We start from the raw sequence: 21,589 nt of genomic DNA, 5'->3' as shown, positions 1-21,589 counted from the left end.
CAAAGGTTTTCCAACTGTGGGGTACACCCATTGCCTTCTGCCAGGAGCAGGCCAATCAGAAGCTGGTGGGAGCCACGTGGCCCGCTCGGGCCCTTGGCTCTCCGCGCAGTGGGAGCCATAGCGCTGGCTGGCTGCCCAGCCGCCCTCCCTGCCCTGCCCCCTGAGCTGGGCTGTCTCTGCATGGCTGGTGCTCCGAGCTGCGCCCCGACACACACTTGTTTCTTCACCAGCTGGCGACTCCCCCTGCACGTGGAGCACGGTTGCCATGAGACGCTCCCTGAGGCGCTTGTTCGCCACTGCCCTGGCGTTCTTGGCTCTGCTGTTGCGCCTCAGCCCAGAGGCGACGCATGGGGGTCACATGCCCGCCCAAACCTTTAAATTATGCCCCCCCACCATCAAGAGTTACCTGTCATTTCTGAACATGCGCTGTTTAGCCTTTAGTGTTTATCTGCTGGTCTCTTGTATATACAAAGAATTACAAACATTACATCCGATTTGCTAGTGCAACCAAAGAAAAGGAAGCTTTGTCCCAGAGACTTGCTGTTTACCCTGCTGCAACCACAATCAAGCTCTCTGTGATAAGAATATGCTGAAGGCGGGAAAGTCCTTATTACTTGACGAACACTGGACTTCATTATGTTCCCGAAACATTTTGGTGTCAGTACTTTCCGACCCAAAATGAGTGTGGCTGCAGCACAGCAGTTGTCTCAAAGCAATACTGCAGGGTAACAACAGCGGGTACTGAATGGGTATGTCTATGCTGCAATTAGACACCCATGCCAGCTGACTCGGGCTGCAGGGTTGTTTAAAGGCGTAGGCTTCCAGCTCGGGATGCAGTCCAAGCCCTGGGACGCTCCCACCTCACAGGGTTCTAGAGCCCGGGCTCCAGCCAGAGCCCAGATGTCTACACTACAATTAAACAGCCTTGCAGCCTGAGCCCATGTCAGCTGGCATGGGCCAGCCACAGGAGTCTAATTGCAGCGTAGATATATCCTGTGTGTGTACATGCAAGGGGGGGATAGATCACGTCAGGCTGTAAGAGAGTGGGAAAGGAAAGGATGTTGCTAGGAAAAGTTTCATAAACAGACCTCACAGCAAAACTGAGAAACATCTAGACCTTTTCATGACAGATATACAAATTCTGTATCATTAACCTGCAGCGCAACAGATACTGATCATGATTAGATTACAAAACTAGCAGTAACAAGAGAGCAGGGTTCTGTTAAATTCATTTGCTAGATATCCAAAGAAGTTATTTAGTTTCATATGTTTTCCCTTCATTATGACTCAACGCAACAAGATTAGCATTGGCATGAAACAGACCCTAGTATTGCAGTCAAGGTAAAAATATCCTGTTCCTACACATTTATCCACAGTGAAATCTAGCCACGGTCTTGTTGCCAAAGTGACAGCTAAGCATGCTGGTTCAACAGAACCAAGTTTATATTACACCTCTTTTTAGTGTTCTTCCCTGACCCCAGTCCCAGGAGGGTAGCCTCCTTGAAAGATCAGTTGCGCAGGAGCACGATCAAGCTGTGTGTGCTGTGGCTCAAACACAGATTCCTGCTCAGGCTTGCGATAGCATAGCTTCACGTTACACGACAGAGCAAGCAAAATAATCCTTTACTGCACTGCAAAAGGGACAACAGCAGCACAATTTAAGTAGTTTTGCTTCTGTGGGCACGACCTGTGAGTCCATGACAGCTTCCCTACAGGTTATCTATAGCTGTACTGTCAACCCCAAGCATTCAAAAGTCATGAGTCAGGCCCTAAAATACCATGAGATTTTGAAAAATAATAATTGCTGGCAAATAAACAGAACCTTTCTGGTTGTTAGCCTTTATGATTCATGTTTTCAAGGTTTTTTCCCTTTGAACAACAAATTAAAAAAAAAATGTAATTGAGAACAGAGAGCCTTGGCAACCACAAGACTCCTGCTGGGACTTTTATAAAGACACCAACTCAAAGAGTTGGCAACACTTTACAGAACAACACGAGTGTCTGATTCAGACTCGGCCAGAGTCCACACAGGAAAGCAAAAATGAACACACCATATAATCCCACTAAAATATACTTAAAGTGCAGGTCTAGCAGCTACGACAGCAGCACAGTCAGTTTCAACACTGTCCTCTGCTGCACTGTTCATCCCCTCCGTAGTCACACAACTGTGGGCCAAGACTGAATTCAGGATCTCTGTCGACAGAACAATTCAGTTGAGTCACCTTCAGCCAGGCCATCCCAGACACTCTTATCTGTTACACTACTCACTTATGCTATGACCTTATGTTACGCCTCAGGGCAGGTCTACACTATGGCAGGGATCGACACTTTGAGATCGATGCACCGGCAGTCGATTTAGCGGGTCTAGTAAAGACCCACCAAATCGACTGCAGATCGCTCTCCAGTCCACCCTTATACTCTACCCTCGAGAAGAGTAAGGTAAGTCGATGGGAGATTTTCTCCCATCGACCCCCCGCAGTGTATACCCCAGGGTAACTCTACCTAAGGTACGTTGACTCCAGCTACGTTATTCATGTAGCTAGAGTTGCGTACCGTAGGTCAACTTACCGTGATAGTGTAGACATAGCCTCAGTTAAATTAGACACAAGGTAAGTGAAGTAATATCTTTTACTGGACCAACTGGTGCAAGGGACAAGCATTCGAGCTACACAGAGCTCTTTCTTAGGTATAGGGAAGTTAAACTAAAGTGTCTGAGCTAAATACATGGTGGGACTGATTATTAAACATAAGGGGTTAAGAACAGCCATACTGGGTCAGACCAAAGGTCCATCCAGCCCAGTATCCTGTCTGCCAACAGTAGCCAATGCCAGGTGCCCCAGAGGGCGTGAACCTAACAGGCAATGATCAAGTGATCTCTCTCCTGCCATCCATCTCCACCCTCTGACAAACAGAGGCTAGGGACACCCTTCCTTACCCATCTTGGCTAATGGCCAGTAATGGACTTAACCTCCATGAATTTATCCAGTTCTCTTTTAAACCCTGTTATAGTCCTTGCCTTCACAACCTCCTCAGGCAAGGGGTTCACACTCACTGAGCAGTTAAGGGATAGCAGGTAGTAGGGTGTGTTACAAATTGTTGTAATAAGCCATAAAACCAGTGTCTCTGAGAAATCCACATTTTTAGTTTCTAGTACAGTTATGAATTTAAATTCTCAGGCTCATCTTTTGAAGGTATTATGCAGAGTTCATTTGAAGATGAGAATTGAGAGGTCAGATATGGAGTGATTGCCTTGTGAAAAGTGTTTGTGTCTTATTTTTCTGTATAAGTTCATTCAAGAGCATAGTGATTGTCTGGTTTCACCCATATAGTTGTTGCTGAGGCATTTGATGCACAGAAGTTGGTCCAATAAGAGGTATTACCTCACCTACCTTTGTCTCTCTCAGATCCTGGAACAGCATGGCAACACAACACTGCCAACAAACCTTATTTATATAACACCTTAAATACAAAAGTATTGGGCAAGGATTACAGTGGAAACAGAGCAGCAAGTCAAGCAATGGTACAAACAGTATTTCTCATTTGGTAGCAAAAATGTCAATGCAGTACAGCACTAGCATTAAGAAGGCGGGGAAAAGGACAGTATGTTTTGAAAGGACATTTAAAATGATGAACTGGGTGAGAAGTGAAGAATGGGAAGCGCTGGAGAACTGGAACTATGAAAGAAAAAAAAACATTTTGCAATAGATGCAGAATGAATAGCAGCAAGAAACTGAATGGAGGGATTGGGAAGGGAGGAGGGGAGGAGAGGTACCAGATTGAGTGACAGAGTTGATCTTACAGTGTAGCACAGAGATGGTAAACTAAGAAGGGGATGTTAAAGATAATGCCTGACTGCATGATATGGAACAGCACGGAGAGGCTGAAGCATGGGTTTGGGCAAGCAAGCATAATAATACCAAAGAACTACAGGCATTAAACTACAAGTGCATGGCTCAGGATTTTGGCAGCATCAAGGGTGAGAAGCTTGCAGACCCACATCATTCCTAATGCTAGAGGTAAATACAAATTAATCCTTGTGTTTAATAATAAAGGTAAGATTAGCTCTTTTTACACATTGGACATTATACATATAAAAAAAAGTTTTAAAATAGCCCATTTTAAAGAAAAACCAAGCACAATGTTCACTTTCCATATTTTAACCAGACATCCATCAAATTCATCAGCCTCTGTGATTGACTAGACTCAAGACTGGGGGTCTCAAAGTCCCAGCTCGCGGGCCATCTGCGGCCCGAGAACCTCCCCACTGTGGCCGGCAGAGGAGAGACCCAGGCAGCCACGCTGCCGGCTCTGTCTGCTGCAGGTGCCGCCCCCCGCAGCTCCCATTGGCTGAGGGAGAAGGACAACGATACCATCACTAGTCGCTGGGCAGAGTTAGCCATGGAGGCAGAATCACTTTTTTCCCCCACAATGAATATTAACAAGTCAAAATACCGAACACAACTATCTGATGAAACCTTCAGGATTGCAGCAAGGTGTGCAACTGCTCAGTCACTGAGGCCAAACATCAACAAACTGACAGAACTGAAGCGTTGCCAGGTGTCTGGCAAACACTGACAACTCTCTAGTAGGCAAAAAATTGTATGAAGTCGTATGACAGTTTTATTATTTCTAAGAAATTCGAAATAAAAAATACAATATAAACATTTTCTTTTCTGAATACCATCTTCAGTGACATTATGGGCCCGCTGGGAGGATTTGAGGCCTGGCACTGGCCCTAGGGTAAATTGCTCTCCTCAGGACTCGTCTGCAAGACAACGAGGCTATTCTAGCCAGCCAACCTACCCTTCTGCCCAAGCAGGCATAATTAGCTCCATGGACTGGGCACCTACCAGTTTTTATAACTGCTTTATCAGCTCCAAATATGCAGGCTTGGAATACCAAAACACCATTTTAGCATAAGCTCAGCTATCACTAATACAAACTGCCATGCTGTAGCTCAGATTAGAGGCTTGATTTTACTGTTTTTAAAGTTAATCGAAAAAGTTCTGCATTACTATTTAAGAAGTGTACAATTTAAAACTAAAATGTATAGGCAAGCCATCTCTTCGAAATTGCTCAAGGCAGTGATCTTATCTCTTACATGTCAGAAATGCCTACCACGCTGCTGGCACCACACAAATAGTAAATAACCAAGGATGAAAAGCACACATTGGAGGTTTGAATTTGGGATGTGCCAGGACACTGGGGGACAAGGAGGGACCCGCATAACCCACTGCTGAGGGTGTGTGTTACACAAGTGCATTGCAGGGCATTAGATGTGATGAAGTTACCTATGTGGAAGTCATGAAAAGAACTGTAACAGAGCACATCATAGCAATGGGGTGGAGCAGGCAAGTACCCCTCTAATATGAAGCTAAAGAGACCCTGCACAAGGGATCACAGAGGGGCCCAATCAGTGCATTTAAAAAAAAAAAAGTTAATTATCGAGCCCACAGTCCTAGTATGCTGTAGGAAGTTGCAGCTGTTTATAGTAGTTGGCCAGGCAATGTGACCTAATGGTTGAGCACAGGACCACAATCCAGGACATCCACAGGTGTATCTGTAGCTCTGCCAGCAGTTCAGCTGTGGCCTTGGTCAGGTCAAATTCGGTGTCTCTTGCCCATCTCTAAAAGAGGTAGTTGTGTGGGCACACGCATGGAGGGTATTTATACTTTACAAGGGTGTCACACAAATCAGTTTGCACTGCTCTGTGAAGTGCTACATAATGGCAACAGTAGTCAGCACCCAGATATAAAAAGCGTGTGGGAAGGTGGGGAATGGAAAGGAAAAAAGTGTCTTCCTACACCTTGCTCAATAGCTCCAATATCCTCTCTAGTCAAGATTTGCCCAATTCCATTCTTTCCCCTTTTTCCATGATGTTCCAGCTAATTAAAATTTGTTTGTTCATTTACTGGCTTGATAGCTAGAAACAATTTACTATAGACTAGGTTTCAGCTGCTGGTGTATGGTAGTAACCATGTACATTTTTGAAGAAAGGCTTGAGGAAGCTCACTACATATTCATATCCATGCTTAAAATATTCCAGGAAATGAGTTTATTTTGCTGGAGCCGGAAAACACTCCCAGTATATTTATGCAACTAACCTTGATACCATTTTTCCTGTCATTATAGTAATAGAAAAACAGAAAGAACAAACAGTCTAACCAACAAAAGCAAACTTTATAATCTGCATGTACCACCCATCTGGACCAAGTAACAACCCAGATTTAGGCACAATGAAAATCAGAATGTTAGCTACTGCAAACTAATACTGGAATGGAGTGATTGCATATGCCTGGAGGAGACAAAGTACCTTATTGCTGTATAGCAAGAACAACTCTACATTGAGACTTCAATCAGTTCAGCAGAACCCGACCCCGACCTCTATACCCAGAGTGTACTAACTCCCACTAGGCAGTATCAATTCTTGAGCAGTGATAGTGCCCTGCACTGTACAAATAGAGGAAGATTTAATTTCTGCCCCAGAATCTTATTGGTAAATTCTACCAGGGTGGCTAAAAATTGGACTTTTTAAAATTTTTGTTACTTAAAAGTAATCTAGGAGACTCATTTTCAAGAGACTTAAGCAAGTAGGAACTTAAAATCCACTTCTCTTAGGCATATTTGACAATTTTCCAAGGCTGACCTGAAATAATCAGTTTAATTCATTGACTTCAGTTAATCCCGCTGTTTAATGCATCATTTAGTTGTAAAGGTGAAACATGTTTTGATAGAAGTTTGTGTATCCAAAACATTTAAGGGTGCTTTGTTTAATTTTATATGCTAATGTGTTTAATNATCACCAAATGGAAAGTCTCATTTTAAATCAGTGATATAATCAGCTTTTCCATTTGTACATCAATTATTTTCTAGAGAAACATGCATTCTCAATGATTGACATAACTATTAAAACATTGATTTACAACTAAATATATCCTTTACACTACCTCTTTGTGGTATCTCTTTTTGCTACCTAGGAGGGTACGCTAAAACTACATGCATTTATTTAAACAATTATATAGCTTACTATTTTCCAATTCTTATTAACTGTACATTGTAGTATAAGATGGTGATGATCATTACTCATTTACTACATAATTCACTTTTTGCTCATGATTTGTGTCAAGCTGCATAAGGATGGTAACTGCAATTTAATTGAGGGTCCTGTGGCACCTTTAAGACTAACAGAAGTATTGGGAGCATAAGCTTTCGTGGGTAAGAACCTCACTTCTTCAGATGCAAGAAATGAGGTTCTTACCCACGAAAGCTTATGCTCCCAATACTTCTGTTAGTCTTAAAGGTGCCACAGGACCCTCAATTAAATTGCAGTTACCATCCTTATGCAGCTTGACACAAATCATGAGCAAAAAGTGAATTATGTAGTAAATGAGTAATGATCATCACCATCTTATACTACAATGTACAGTTAATAAGAATTGGAAAATAGTAAGCTATATAATTGTTTAAATAAATGCATGTAGTTTTAGCGTACCCTCCTAGGTAGCAAAAAGAGATACCACAAAGAGGTAGTGTAAAGGATATATTTAGTTGTAAATCAATGTTTTAATAGTTATGTCAATCATTGAGAATGCATGTTTCTCTAGAAAATAATTGATGTACAAATGGAAAAGCTGATTATATCACTGATTTAAAATGAGACTTTCCATTTGGTGATTTAAATCACGCTTTAAATTGCTGATTAAAATAGATTTAAATCATTCCACCTGATTACTACACAGTAACATATATCCATCATATGCACACACACATGTGCACACGTTCACACTACCACCATCATCACACTGAACTAGATCTATACACCTGAGCACTTCCACTCAAGAGAAGCACTAGGAGTAGGGACTCCTGGATTCTACTCCTGTATTTGCCACTCACCTCATGATCTCATGCAAGTAAGTTACTCAACCTGTGTCTCAGTTTACCCATCTGCAACATGAGTGTGATAAAGGATCTGTCTACACTGCAAAAGCTACCACATGTTCAAATGCAACAGTGCCTTTTGCAATTTAAACTGTTTAGTCCAGCCTATGTAGACCAGGACCAAGGTAGGTTAACCATGCTGGGCCATAATCCAAATCCAGTAGCGTCTCAAAGCACTAATACTTTTTGCAATTTTGTGTAGACATACCCCAATAATCACCTACCTATATAGAGTGTTGGGAGACAACTGATGTTTGTGAAGTACATGGAGGTTCAGGATTAAGGTGGATATACACAAGTACAAATATTAAAGGCCTCGTCTATTAGATCTCTGTTACGTACTGATTTAGGTGATAGATAAGTAAAAGAAAATTTAGGAAGTGTAAATGACTTGACAACAGTGTTTGTAGTTAAGAGTATATTTACGGTGGAAGAAAAAATGGTAAAATTGCTGAAGAATATCAGAAAACAGGACATGCCAAAAGATGCAGGAGATGGCACTAATATTAGATATATGCAAGGACAGTAGTATCCAGTCAGGATGAACTACCAATACACACCAGGTAATGGAGGAAAATCTGACCCTGAAAATTTAGCATACAGATTTATTTCCCCCTCTCTTTCAATGGTCCAAAAGCTTATTGCTTCTCAGACCTATTAACTAAATAATAATTGTTAAAGATGCTAGGTAGCTACAATGCCAGATTTTTTTTTTGTCCTTTGAGATGAATGAGACTGACTGAACTGGTAAACTAAGAACTGGATTTAGTTTCAAAAGGCTGAATACAAAAAATATCTTGTACTGGGGGGAGGGGGGGAATACAATGGAATTTGCTGTTCACAGTTCAACTCTTATCTGCTTCTTATCTTAATTTCTTTCACTGTTGAAACATAACAGGAAAGTGATACCAAACGCTGGCAGCCAGAAATGAATTTCAATGGGTCACTTGGAGAGAGAAGTCAGGAAGGAGGGAGAGTTTACCATGAGCGGCACATTTACCAGGCCTGGTGCAGAACATCAGTTTATTTAAATAAACCTCTACCCCTATATAACGCGACCCGATATAAACACAAATTTGGATACAACGCAGTAAAGCAGGGGTCGGGGGGGGGGGGGGGGCTGCGCGCTCCGGCGAATCAAAGCAAGTTCAATATAACACGGTTAGATTTTTTTGGCTCCCAAGGACAGCATTATATCAGGGTAGAGATGTACATAACTCTCTCAAAAAAGGTCCTTCATGCAGAATTACAGAGAAACTGAGGAAACAAGTTACCAACAAACTCCCACAGAGCAGAAAGTCCACTAAGTAAATCCAATACATTCTGGCCAAGATTTTCAAAAATAGGAGTCTAACTTTAGCTCCCAAGTTCATATTTAGTTACCTAAATAAGAGGCCAAATTTTTAACAATGCTAAGCACCCAGTTCCCATTGAAGTAAGTGGATACTCAACACTTTTGAAAATCTGGCCACTTATTTAGGTGCCTAAACACGGACTTGGGAGCCTAAAGTTAGTCTCCTATTTTTGAAAACCTCGGCTTCTGTCTTCAAGTCAGTGTTATTTTAGTGTGTCCAATTATAATGCTTTCATTCCATGCTGTTTTCAATTTAAAGCAGTTTTTCTTCTTTACTATAATCTACTTCCTTCTCCCCACTCCCAGCCAGGTCTTGCAAGTTTGTCTGAGCCTTGCTGATTCCTTGTTTCTTCCACTCCAGCATTATACTCAACAGCCAGCCTGATGGTTTGCATCCTTTTGGTGCAAGGAGATTGGATACAACTCTTCTCAGTCCATTTATGCCACCTGAACAGTTGGTCACTGACTGACTTGACACTAGGAATTCCTTTTTCCCCACTAGCTTTCTGAATTGACAGTGCTCCCATTCCCTATGGGGCTCAGGGAGCAGATGGCAACTAGAAGTCAAATTGGAGTCCCTTGTAGGCCATCCAGAGCATTCCACCTCTAGGAGAATGGGACAATGCAAAGTTTGTGTTTTCAGGTTTGTTAAATTTGCAGGCTATTAGTTCACAGTGTCCTGCTTTCTGAGGAAGAATGAATTAGTGATGTAGTCATGTCAAGTGACAGAAGGAGAAACTTAAGGCAGAGAAAATACAGATGGAACTTACAACTTTCTTCCCCAAAACACAGCTTTGGTGCTTTACTCCAAAGAAACCTCAAACCGTTTGTATTTAAGAGAACCATGCTTTGGGCCCAGTCCTGCAAAACACTATTACACGTGTTTAATTTTAAGCATCCGCATCCATAAAAGTTAATGTGACTACATACAAGCATAAATAGGAGCAGGCCTTAAGCTGTCAAAACAGATATACACACAATGAACCAATGGCTTCACAAGAATAGTTTAAATTAATTCTGAAATGTGCATTGTAATCAATCTTGTGCATTTCTGTATAATTTTTTAAAAATCAGCATAACTACAAGGAAACTCTCCCATATATGCGGTATGTGAAAAACATCACTGAGAATCTGACTTATGTTAACAAATAGAAGGAAACTCAGAATTCTGACTAAGCAGTGCTCTATACTACAAACCTATGTTAGTATAACTACGTCGCTCAGGGGTGCGGCACCCTGAGCGACCCATTTATATTGACTAAACTCCCATTGTAGGCAGCGCTATGTCAACACAGCTACTGCCTCTTGGGGAGGTGGAGTACCTACGCCAACGGGAGAACGTCTCCCGCCAGCATCAGTAGCATTTTCACACTACAGCGACACAGCTGCACCCCTGCAGCACTGCTAGGCATAGACAAGCCCTAAAACTCCCTTTTATCCGCAAAATCATGACACTGTGAGCAGGCACACTAGCTCTCCTAGAACCACATCAGGGGAGCTTTGAGCAACAAGTGATTCTGCATACCATGGGTCCAATCCAGTGTGGCCAACTCATGCAATATTTGGCGTTTTTCTTAACGTCCCTGCTCCTCAAGGCCTGTAATTGAGATTCTTAACTTTCATTTTTAGGAAAAATTATGTTTAAGCCTCACAGTTGTAGAAAAAGCTGGAAAAATGTGATCCAAGTGTAAAGGGCTCAAACCCAGAAGTCAAATAAAACAACCTGTTTTTGTTTTTTAAAAAATCATGATTTTTTTTTTTAAACCAACCTCATGCTTGGGGGGGGGGTGAGAGAGAGAAGAGAAGAGAAGAGAAGAGAGATGGTCTGATTTGTCATGCTTAAACACTTGGCGATAGCAATGCTGCAGAGACTTTACTTGGTCAAAACTCCCAGACACCTTTGTCCATTTTGCTTGCATGAGAACTGCAGGGTCAGGGATTACGCGCATGCTACAACATCAGGGTGCAAGGGGATGAACTGACGACAGAGTTTCAGCCAGAACTCTGAATTTCCTGCCTTTTGTTAGTTAAAGCCTGGACACTTCACATACCAAAAACATCCATTTAAAACCACATGAAGTGTATCAAGCTGTGTTTGGGGACTGAAGTCTTTCCCCCCACCCCTTCTTTTAAATAGTTCACAAAATATTTGGTTCCCAAGGAAAATAATATAAACAAAGTCTAGAATAAGTACTTTGTTTTAACTTCAGTGAAGCAACACTTCACTGGATTAGACACGCTGGGGTTGTTCTGTGTTGCAAAATGAGTCAAAGATTGAAAGGTACATCGTTTGGTTTTAAAATGTCACGGTTTACAAATAAGTGTCCTTACCTGTGCGCTACCAATACCCCTCCTTGGTGGGTGGGACAACGCACTCTAGCTACCTGCGGGGGAGCTTCTACAAACACCAGAGAACTGCTCCTGTCCTGGTGTGTCCCCCACCCCAGATCCTCTCAGTGGTGGAGCCCAGCCACGTTCTTCCCCCATCCCTGGCAGGGTGGGACAACACATTCCAGCTACGTGAGGGGCAGCTCCCATAAGCTTGACCTTAACAAGTTTATTTATTTATTTTATAACCTTGTCCATTTGCCTCTGACCCATCGCTCACCAAATTCCTCTTTTGGGCTGTAGCATCTGTCCACCTCCTTCCTCTCGCTGACTATTTTCGCCACTTCCCCATCCTAGTCATCCTCATCCTGCTAAACTTCCACCGGCTCTACCTGCATCTGTGCTCTCTCCATCCCAATCTCCCCGCTCCTCCCAGCACAAATCCAGGTCTCTCATCCACACCATCCTCTGCCTCACCTCTGGTGACATTTGCCCAAAACGTCTTCTGTAGCTTTCACGGAGGTGGGAAGCTCGCTAGGGCTGCAAGAGCAGGAGAGCAGAGTTTGTGGCGGAAACTGTGCGGCTCAGTTCACGATAGCCGAAAAACGGCGGGAAATGGTTAGATAAAAGAGTAGATAGAAAGATGGGAGGACATGAGAGGTGGATTCACAGTACCAGGAGAGAGGCGGTGCACCGTACTGCACCATCTGCTGGCAGTATATCATCTGCCGTAGCTTTCACAGAGGAAGGAGCGAGTGACGATACACACCCAGAAACACCCGCAAGAATGTTTTTGCCCCATCATGCACTGGGCGCTTAACCCAGAACTCCAATGGGCGGCGGGAACTGTGAGATAGCTTTCCACAGTGCACCGCTCCAACATTCAATGCTAGCCTCGGTACTGTGGACGCACTCCGCCAAATTCACACGCTTTAGTGGGAACACACAACACCGAATGTATAAAATCGCTTCCGAAAATTCAAACAGAATAAATTTGAATTAATTTCGTACTGCAGACGTACCCTTAGTCAGGAAGTGGAGAACACAGTCAACAGATGTAAATACATTCTGTATGTTTTTACAGCACCCTTGTACAATCGTTCACACAGGACAGATTTAGCAAGTACTTGGCCACAGAGGCACCATGACTTGTAGGTTCATTTCCCCTTTACTACTACTCTTGCAGTAAAATTCAGTAACTTCAGGTTTATAAATAAAACAAGACTAAAGAACTAAAGATGTCCTAACATCTACGTCAGTTTATTGTAACAAAAAAATTGCTCTTTTAAAAAAAATTACTGCAATAATCATCATACTGAAATTCTCTGATGGAAAGTGCTATTAGAAGTGCAAAGCCCTTTGCAAAACAATGGAATAACTCTTCCAGCACCACTGGAAGAGGCATTAATCCTATTTTACAGCAGGGAAGACAGTCACAGGGAGATTAAATACTCAACTAATCTCTTGAACATCAGAAATGTGTGTTACTCTCCGAACATGCAAGCGAGCATATTTCTTGCCCTTCTCTCCCACGCCCTTTTTGTGTGGTCATCTCCTCATTTGTTCGTTTCTTCACTTAAGGCCAGATTGCGACAGGCCCCATACGTGAATGCAGGGGAAGTCCCAGTGCAGCTTGCACAAGAGTGTCTCAACTGCAGTCTTCGGAGTCCATCCTGATGCTGTCATGAGATACATTAACTATTTTGCTTCATGCAAAATCATCATTAATCTCGCCATAGGGCCAAACTCTGGGGTCTAGCCAAACCGCCCACCTGATCTTTGAGCCATTATGTGCAAGCGTGAACCCCCTGCACGGAGTTAGAGCAGCCTGAGAGCTGCTCTTTCTTACACAAGCTGCTAATGACCCCAGAGGAACAAAACGGCAGTGGAGAATTGACACAACGTAAGAGTAATCTTGCCACAACCCTCTTTCCTCCAGCCCTATGCTCGAAGCAGAAGGAAGAAGTGGCAGAATAGGAGCAGCTACTCCCGCTTTGTCCCACCGGAAGATCCCCAATGCACAGGCATGATCCTCCTGGAACTAGATACACTTGCTCTATGGCTGGAATCCACCCGAGGTGCAGTACAAGGTGGCCATACTGCACTAGACTCATAGACTTTAAGGTCAGAAGGGACCATTATGATCATCTGGTCTGACCCCCTGCATGCTGCAGGCCATAAAACCGTCCCTACCCCTTCCCTGGACTCTGCTGTTGAAGTCCCCAATCCTGTTTTAGGTGACTTCAATCGGCAGAAACCCTCCTGCTAGAGATCCCTGCCCCATGCTGCGGAGGAAGGCGAAAAACCTCCAGAGGCTCAGCCAATCTGCCCTGGAGGAAAATTCCTTCCCGACCCCAAATATGGCAATCAGTAAGACCCCGAGCATATAGGCAAGAGTCTCCAGCCTGACCCCTGTCAGCCATTATACAATTTACCTACCATTTCTTGGTTTTCCTTGACTACTATGTTTTACCATTAAACCATTCCCTCCATAAATTTATCTAACTTAATCTTAAAACCAGACAGGTCCGTCGCCCCCACCGTTTCCCTCGGAAGGCCGTTCCAATATTTCACCCCTCTGACGGTCAGAAACCTTCGTCTAATTTCAAGCCTGAACCTCCCCACGGCCAGTTTATATCCATTCGTTCTCGTATCCACATTAGTACTAAGCTGGAATAATTCTTCTCCCTCCCTCGTATTAATCCCTCTAATATATTTAAAGATAGCAATCATATCCCCCCTCAGCCTTCGCTTTGTCAGACTAAACAACCCAAGCTCCTCTAGTCTCTTTTCATACGACAGGTTTTCCATTCCTCTGATCATCCTAGTGGCCCTTCTCTGCACCCGTTCCAGTTTGAGTTCATCTTTTTTAAACATGGGAGACCAGAACTGCACACAGTACTCCAAATGAGGTCTCACCAGCGCCTTGTACAACGGAAGCAGGACCTCCTTATCCCTACTAGATATACCTCGCCTAATGCATCCCAAGACAGCATTGGCTTTTTTCACCGCCACGTCGCATTGTCGACTCATAGTCATCCTGCGGTCTACTAGGACCCCTAGGTCCTTCTCCTCTTCCGTTACTTCTAACCAATGCGTCCCCATCTTGTAACTAAAATTTTTATTAGTCATCCCCAAATGCATCACCTTACACTTTTTACTATTAAATTTCATCCTATTCCTGATACTCCAATTCACAAGCTCGTTCAAGTCTCCCTGCAGGATATCCCTATCCTCCTCCGAATTTACAACGCCTCCCACCTTCGTATCATCCGCAAACTTTATCAGCCCACTCCTGCAATCGGTTCCAAGGTCAGTTATAAATAGATTAAATAAAATGGGTCCCAAAACCGAACCTTGAGGCACTCCACTAGTAACCTCCCTCCAACCCGACAGTTCACCCTTTAATACGACCCGCTGCATTCTCCCCATTAACCAATTCCTTATCCACCTCTGGATTTTCATATCGATCCCCATGTTTTTCAGTTTAACCAATAATTCCTCATGGGGTACAGTATCAAATGCTTTACTGAAATCCAGGTATATTAGGTCCACCGCATTTCCCTTATCTAATAAATCCGTTACTTTCTCAAAGAAGGAGATCAGATTCGTTTGGCACGATCTGCCCTTCGTAAAACCATGTTGTAATTTATCGCAATTGCCACTAACCTCCAGGTCCTCAACTAGTTTCTCTTTCAGAATTTTCTCTAACACCTTGCACACTACAGATGTTAAACTAACAGGCCTGTAGTTACCCGGATCACTTTTTTTCCCTTTCTTGAAAATAGGAACCACATTAGCTATTCTCCAGTCTAACGGGACCACCCCCGAGTTTACAGATTCATTAACTATTATCGCTAATGGGCCTGCTATTTCCCGCGCCAATTCCTTCAATATTCTCGGATGAAGATCGTCCGGTCCTCCCGACTTAGCCCCATTAAGGCATTCAAGTTTTGTTTCTACCTCGGATACGGTAATCCCCCATCCTGAATGCCCCTCTGTAGTGGTGCTAGTATCCCTAATACCTTCATTGGCCTCATTAAACACCGATGCAAAATATTCATTGAGATATTGCGCCATGCCTAGATTGTCTTTAATCTCCTCTCCGGCAATAGTCTTCAGCGGTCCCACTTCTTCTTTCTTTGCTTTCTTCCTATTTATATGGCTGTAAAACCTCTTACTATTGCTTTTAATTCCCCTCGCTAGGTCCAACTCTACACGGCCTTTGGCCTTTCTCACTCTATCTCTACATTCTCTGACTTCGCTAAGGTAAGTTTCTTTACTAATCCCTCCCCTCTTCCACTCTTTGTACGCTTTCTGTTTTTTCCTAATCGCCCCTTTGAGTCGGTCGCTCATCCAGCTCGGTCTAAATCTCCTGCTTTGTAATCTTTTTCCCTTTTTTGGAATGCAGGCCTCCGACAGCTCATGCATCTTTAACTTGAAGTAATCCCAGGCTTCTTCTGCCTTTAGATCCATTAATACGTTTGCCCAATCCACTTCCCTTACCAGTCCCCTTAATTTGTTAAAATTGGCCTTTTTAAAATTATAAACCCTAGTCTTTGACTAGAGACTATTTAGCAAATAACTATCGGTCTCAGATCACACCGATCACCCTGGTGTCAGAGTTCACAGGCCTTTCAGTTTCACTCTGGAGAGGCCTAGTTTTCTTATAGATACTGGTCTATGCCACACACACCCAACCACCACTGCCATTGCTACTGTACCAGATGCAGGGATTACCTGTTTTCCTTTATGTGAAAAACAGAAATAAAAACAAGCAGAAACTGCAACTAACAGGAAACCTAGAAAGAACTGAATCAAAGAAAAAATAGGGTATGCAAATAAAGATTTACATTATTAATCCAAAACTCACACTGTGCATTGGCTTGTAGATCATAGGGATCATTTTAATCCCAAATTTAATCAACAGAATTTTACACATACTTAAGAGTTCTTACAGAACTTGTACAACAGTTCTGCTGAGGCATCACAGAACTGGGTGGTGTTAAAAAAAAGCGGGGGGGGAGAGAGACAAACTGCCCTCTGGCAGCAGCATTGTATGCTATTCCTAGCCTTTTTAAAGGGAATATCTGTCTCTTGAACACTGTAATCCAAAATTCACTCCCTTAAACTAAAACGAGAATGTTTAGGATTAACAGGTAAATTCTCATAGGTTAGTCAGCAAAAAGTTCCAAGAGAAAGTTTCCATAGCCAATCTTCCCTTTCCTCCTGGTGAGCAGAGCTTGGATTAGTTAAATTAGCAACAACTGCAAAAAATCCATGACACCCTGAGGTAGACATCCTGCCACTCTGGTCAAATCTCCAAAACCAGCACAGTTTATAAAGCGCTATATATATATATATATATATATATATATATATATATATATATGCACACACACAATAAAAAAGTTGATTTAAAAACTCAGCTCATAAGAATAAATAAGGCAGGGCACCAAAATTGGTGGGGAAAACGTACAAGAAAATGGAAGAACATTTCCCTGTGAACCAGTGCTCAGACACTGTACTGAGGAATACATGGTATAAATAACTAGATAGAAAACAAGGTACCAACTCTCCCAACCAAGTATATTCAAACTAAAAGATTCCAAGTCATTTGGCTAATTAAAAGTACAAGACAGTAAGATATACAAACAGTCTTAATTCTAGTTTGCAAGCTTTATATCAGTACAGGCTGGCTGTAGGCAAGCCTAGCCAGGAGGAAAAGAATCAATGCCATGTATAAAAGTAACAAAAACTCACCCTTTACTTGTGAAGAATGACTGCCAAACACCAGATTCCTGTTTCTCAAAGGGCTTAGGCAGTTACTAAAACTAGCTGCATGAAATATGTGCTAAAGTATCTCAAGAGATTTCACTACTAAGCACTTGGATCACTGGAAAAAGACTTGCACAAGCCAAAAGAGAAAATTCATGCCAAAGGAGAAATGCGTGTTTAACTGCAGTAACATGGTAGCTTTTTGATGTGATTATTTTATGAGTCAGGGTTCTGTTCAAAAATGTGTCAGAATAGCACAATACTTCACCAGGGAAGGGGGAAAAAGGACCAAAACTTTTAAAAGGGTAACGTTTAGATGTTTAATCTTACTATAGGGTCAAGTGAAGGGCCCTCCCCTTTCCCTTCTGTCATTTTGGTTTTGCTGGAGATGGAGCTTTTAGTGTGTGCCTGACAAGTACATATTTCTAATAGGGTAAATTTGGGTGTCTCTACTTCCATTTTAATTTCCCTGTTCTTGTCTCCACCCTTTGCCACCTCCTAGCTTTCTTTCTTTTATTATTGCAATACTCTGGGCTAACCTCACTGAAGTAGGGAACTACTGCTATTCTGTGGTGTTGCAGAAACAGCACTGTCACCCTTTTGAAGAACTAATACTAACCTGACAGAGAGGCTCCTGCAGTACTGTAGAGGAAATACTCCCACAGCACAAACCGACTGGTGAATAGGTGGCTATCGGGACATGATGGGACGAGTGCTGGAGATCCAGTGATGCTAAGTTGCCTCCTGAACTGAGCAAGAATAATGGCCCTTGTGGATTCTACTTCTTTTCTATGAACTGACTGTAACAAACAGGGGAATCTGTTTGTATGATCTATGAATTCTGTGTGAGATTATGAACTCTGTACGTATCTTTGCCAAGCAGCCAATTCCATTTTGAACGTGCAACCTTTTACCTTCTCGACTGTCTGTTTGCCTCCACATTGGGCTGAAATAGTAAAAGCAGAATAGAAGGGAGAGTAATTGACGTGAAATGCTCTCCCACTGAAATGAAATTGCTCTAGAGAATAAGATAGACAAACCCAGTTCTCCTGGGTAGGAGCTGAGAAGAGGTTGCCTTGGCAACAAAGTCGCCTGGCAGGGGTCTCTGGTCACCTGGGGAAACTGGAAAGGGAGGAACAGATCTATAAGGGATCTTTGGCCCCTTTCAGCAGCTCAAGCTGATAGGCACTGATGCAGCCTTGAGGCAGGCAGGGGAAACTCTTCTTGCTTGCCTGAGCCCAGATGGTTCCCAAAGACTCCCAAGGGAAGGGTGTGCTCGAGAGGGACATTACAGTTAGGATGCATATTGTTTTCTAAATTATCAGTACTGTCTTGTGCTTTATATGACTAAATATAAAACAGCAATGGTATTAGAATCTGTGCAAAGTGTCTCTGTGTGAGTTATATGCTTCACAATTGCCACGTGCCTCCTGAAGACAGTTAAACAGCAAACCAGAAAGTACTCACCTGGGAGTGGAGTTCTGGGAGAGGGTAGGCTTAAAGTGATGGGGGACTCTGAGCCTGGGGGCCAATCAGCTGGTCAGCGAGTTCCAGTTCTCAGGAGGGGGTGCCAGACAAAGTATCTGTGCCCTGAGAGTGTGCCTAGGGAGCTCAAGATTGGGGCAGTGGCCAGGCACTGATCAGGCCCCAGGGGCTTAAAACACTCAAGAATGCAGTGGATGGGTGCTTTCACAGCAGTGATGTGTGGCCGGCACAGGAAGCCTGAGACAGTGGCACAAATCCAGTCAATCTGGACATTCAAATAGGTAGGCCAATCTCCCTGATCACTGGGAAAACGAAGGATGTTGATGTGCTCTGGAACCCCTCGCATAGAATGGCCCTAGAAATAGTGCAGACCCACAGGGGTTTTCGTACCTGTCGATTTTTCTTGGAATCCTTGTGTATTAGGAAAAGAATAAATTTTGAGAGTCTCAAAGCCCCCCGAAATGCATAATGATCACTAAGAACTGCATTACCTGTCATGACGCTGCTGTAGCCTGTGGATTTGGTGTGAAGGAGAATAAAGTGGTGCCTAGCTGTCTCCCCAAATCAGAGCCAAAACCCCATTCAAGGTTTTCCAAGGGGAAGTGGAAGCATGCCTGAGGAGGATAATCAATTGCAGGTTCATCTTTGCTCATGGAAGCAGAAGAGAGCATGGAAGCCTGGGCTATTAGATGTTTAATTTGTACGTTAACAACAATTCTGGGAAGTAGGTACTTTTTACATTCTCTCCTCCCAATCAGGGCTTGGCTCCAGCAGTAAATTATAAGTACTATAAATAAAACTACCCCACCACCCCGAGACCTCAAATCCCACTGATTACATTTAAAACTTGCCTAGAGTAGAGATGGGGAGGGAAAGTGATTCCCAGTCAATGCAAACAGACACACTGGAGACAAAAAATTCCCTACCAAAGCAACAGAAACTTCCATTAGCACTAATTGGAATGATGAGCACAAAATATAAAATAAGGATCCACAGAGCAAGGGGAATTCTGAACTGCTACATAACAGCATTCTTCTCTCAAGACAAATGACAGAAGATTATGATTGATGGGAGTAAAAGTAGCAGTGTCTTGTTCAATAAGCTATTCAAATATAATGTGACAGAACAATCCAATAGAAATCCCCTTGTCTGAGATGAAAATTAACGTGTCTGGAAGTATTTGCATTGTAAACTGTTTTTCCTGAAGCTTAGTACACAGTTGTAAAAAACACCTCCTTAAGTTGAAACTGTGCACAGGTTCAATTAACCCCTTTAGGTTTTCTTTTAAAAAAGAAACGTCTACAGCAGCACTTAATATATTTTCCTTGTAATGCTTTTTGGCACACCTATACGCATTAACACCCCATCTTCCCATACTACAGGCTGCCAGCACATATTGCAGCAGAGAGCAGTGCTGCAGCACTTGGAGGACTCAGGAAGCATTTCACACTTCAACACTCGTCCAGGAACCGGAGAGTGCAACATCTGTAAAGCATACTACACAAAGTGATTAATGTGAAGAACTGCTGAGCAGAGGTAGAATCTACACTCAGCCAGGAAACCACTGAAGGGACATCAACTGCACTAGAAGGCTTATTTCCCTACTTTTCTCCAGAAACTCCCACAGTTTTTCCCTCAGGACTGTAGGCAGATACACACACAGCATCTTACAGCCATGGTTGTCTCAATGGATCTGGGACTCCTGAAACACCTAACCCATAGGGCCCAGTATTGATGCTAACAGTAGAGGCTTCCAGGTAATTTCCCCAGACATTGGAGGATGGAATTACAAGGACTGGCTGAATGAGTGTAGCAACACCACAATGTCCGCAATGGGGAGAATTTTTTGTACACTGGACTGGTGGTAACAAGCCCAATGTTGCTACCATCTGGCACAATCAACACTTGTAAAATGCCTGGGGATGAGAGTCATGTGTTTGTGTGGCACTGTGCAGACCCTGCAAGCTCAAGATGTCCCAACCAACAGTTTATAGCAGTATTTTTTCATCTGACGTACACAAGGCTGCCGGGGCTTCAGTTTCCCGTCAGCAATGCTGCACTGCGAATATATAAAACTCAGAGTGTGTGTAAAATGGTTTCATATCTTCAGCATGAAAAGCATTTTATAAAAATCTTACTGGTCCCTTACTCAGAGCCTCAGAGGAATCATTGCAAGGGACTTGGAGAAAAAGTTGCACAAGGACGGTGAACACTTAATGAGTGGCTGCTATCTACTGAATGAAGCAAATCCAGATGTCCCCCTCTGCACTCTACAGCCCTGTTGTATTAAAGCATCAGTTCCACTTTCCAAATGTTTTTAATGGTGTGCTTGCAAGGGTACATACTGTACTACTGCTCAAAAGAGATGCCACAGCTTCCAGTCTGAATAGCACATTGAACACATTCAATATTGATTATGCTGTGGAATTATAACATATCCAGAGTCCCAGTCCAGTCCAATTAATTCCAGTTTTATATTTTGGAAACCCCATACATTAGCAGACAGTTCTTTCCATTCTTGGCCAGAAGGTTTTCAAACAAAACCCATTTCTGAGGGGGACAATTAAAAACAAGTACAAATGCTGCCAAAAGGAAAAGAAACAAAACAAAACCAAGCACCAGAATATCAACACTTTCCACAAGCAGACAACTTATGTTCTGCAGATCTCAGCATGCTCAGATTCCTGTATGATCAGACATGTGGAA

The 21,589-nt window shown here is 42.9% G+C and overlaps 1 protein-coding gene across 2 annotated transcripts in view; it reads right to left on the bottom strand.

Moving 5' to 3' along the window:
* The window catches only part of TESK2 (testis associated actin remodelling kinase 2), a 115,131-nt gene that overhangs the window by 37,167 nt on the left and 56,375 nt on the right, over window positions 1-21,589 (bottom strand). The gene's annotated exons all lie outside the window — the stretch shown is intronic.

The sequence above is a fragment of the Trachemys scripta genome, chromosome 8 (genome assembly GCF_013100865.1).
Source record: "Trachemys scripta elegans isolate TJP31775 chromosome 8, CAS_Tse_1.0, whole genome shotgun sequence".
NCBI classification, from domain to species: Eukaryota; Metazoa; Chordata; order Testudines; family Emydidae; genus Trachemys; species Trachemys scripta.
Note: the sequence above shows the minus strand (reverse complement) of the source record. Positions and strands in the feature narration are given on the sequence as shown.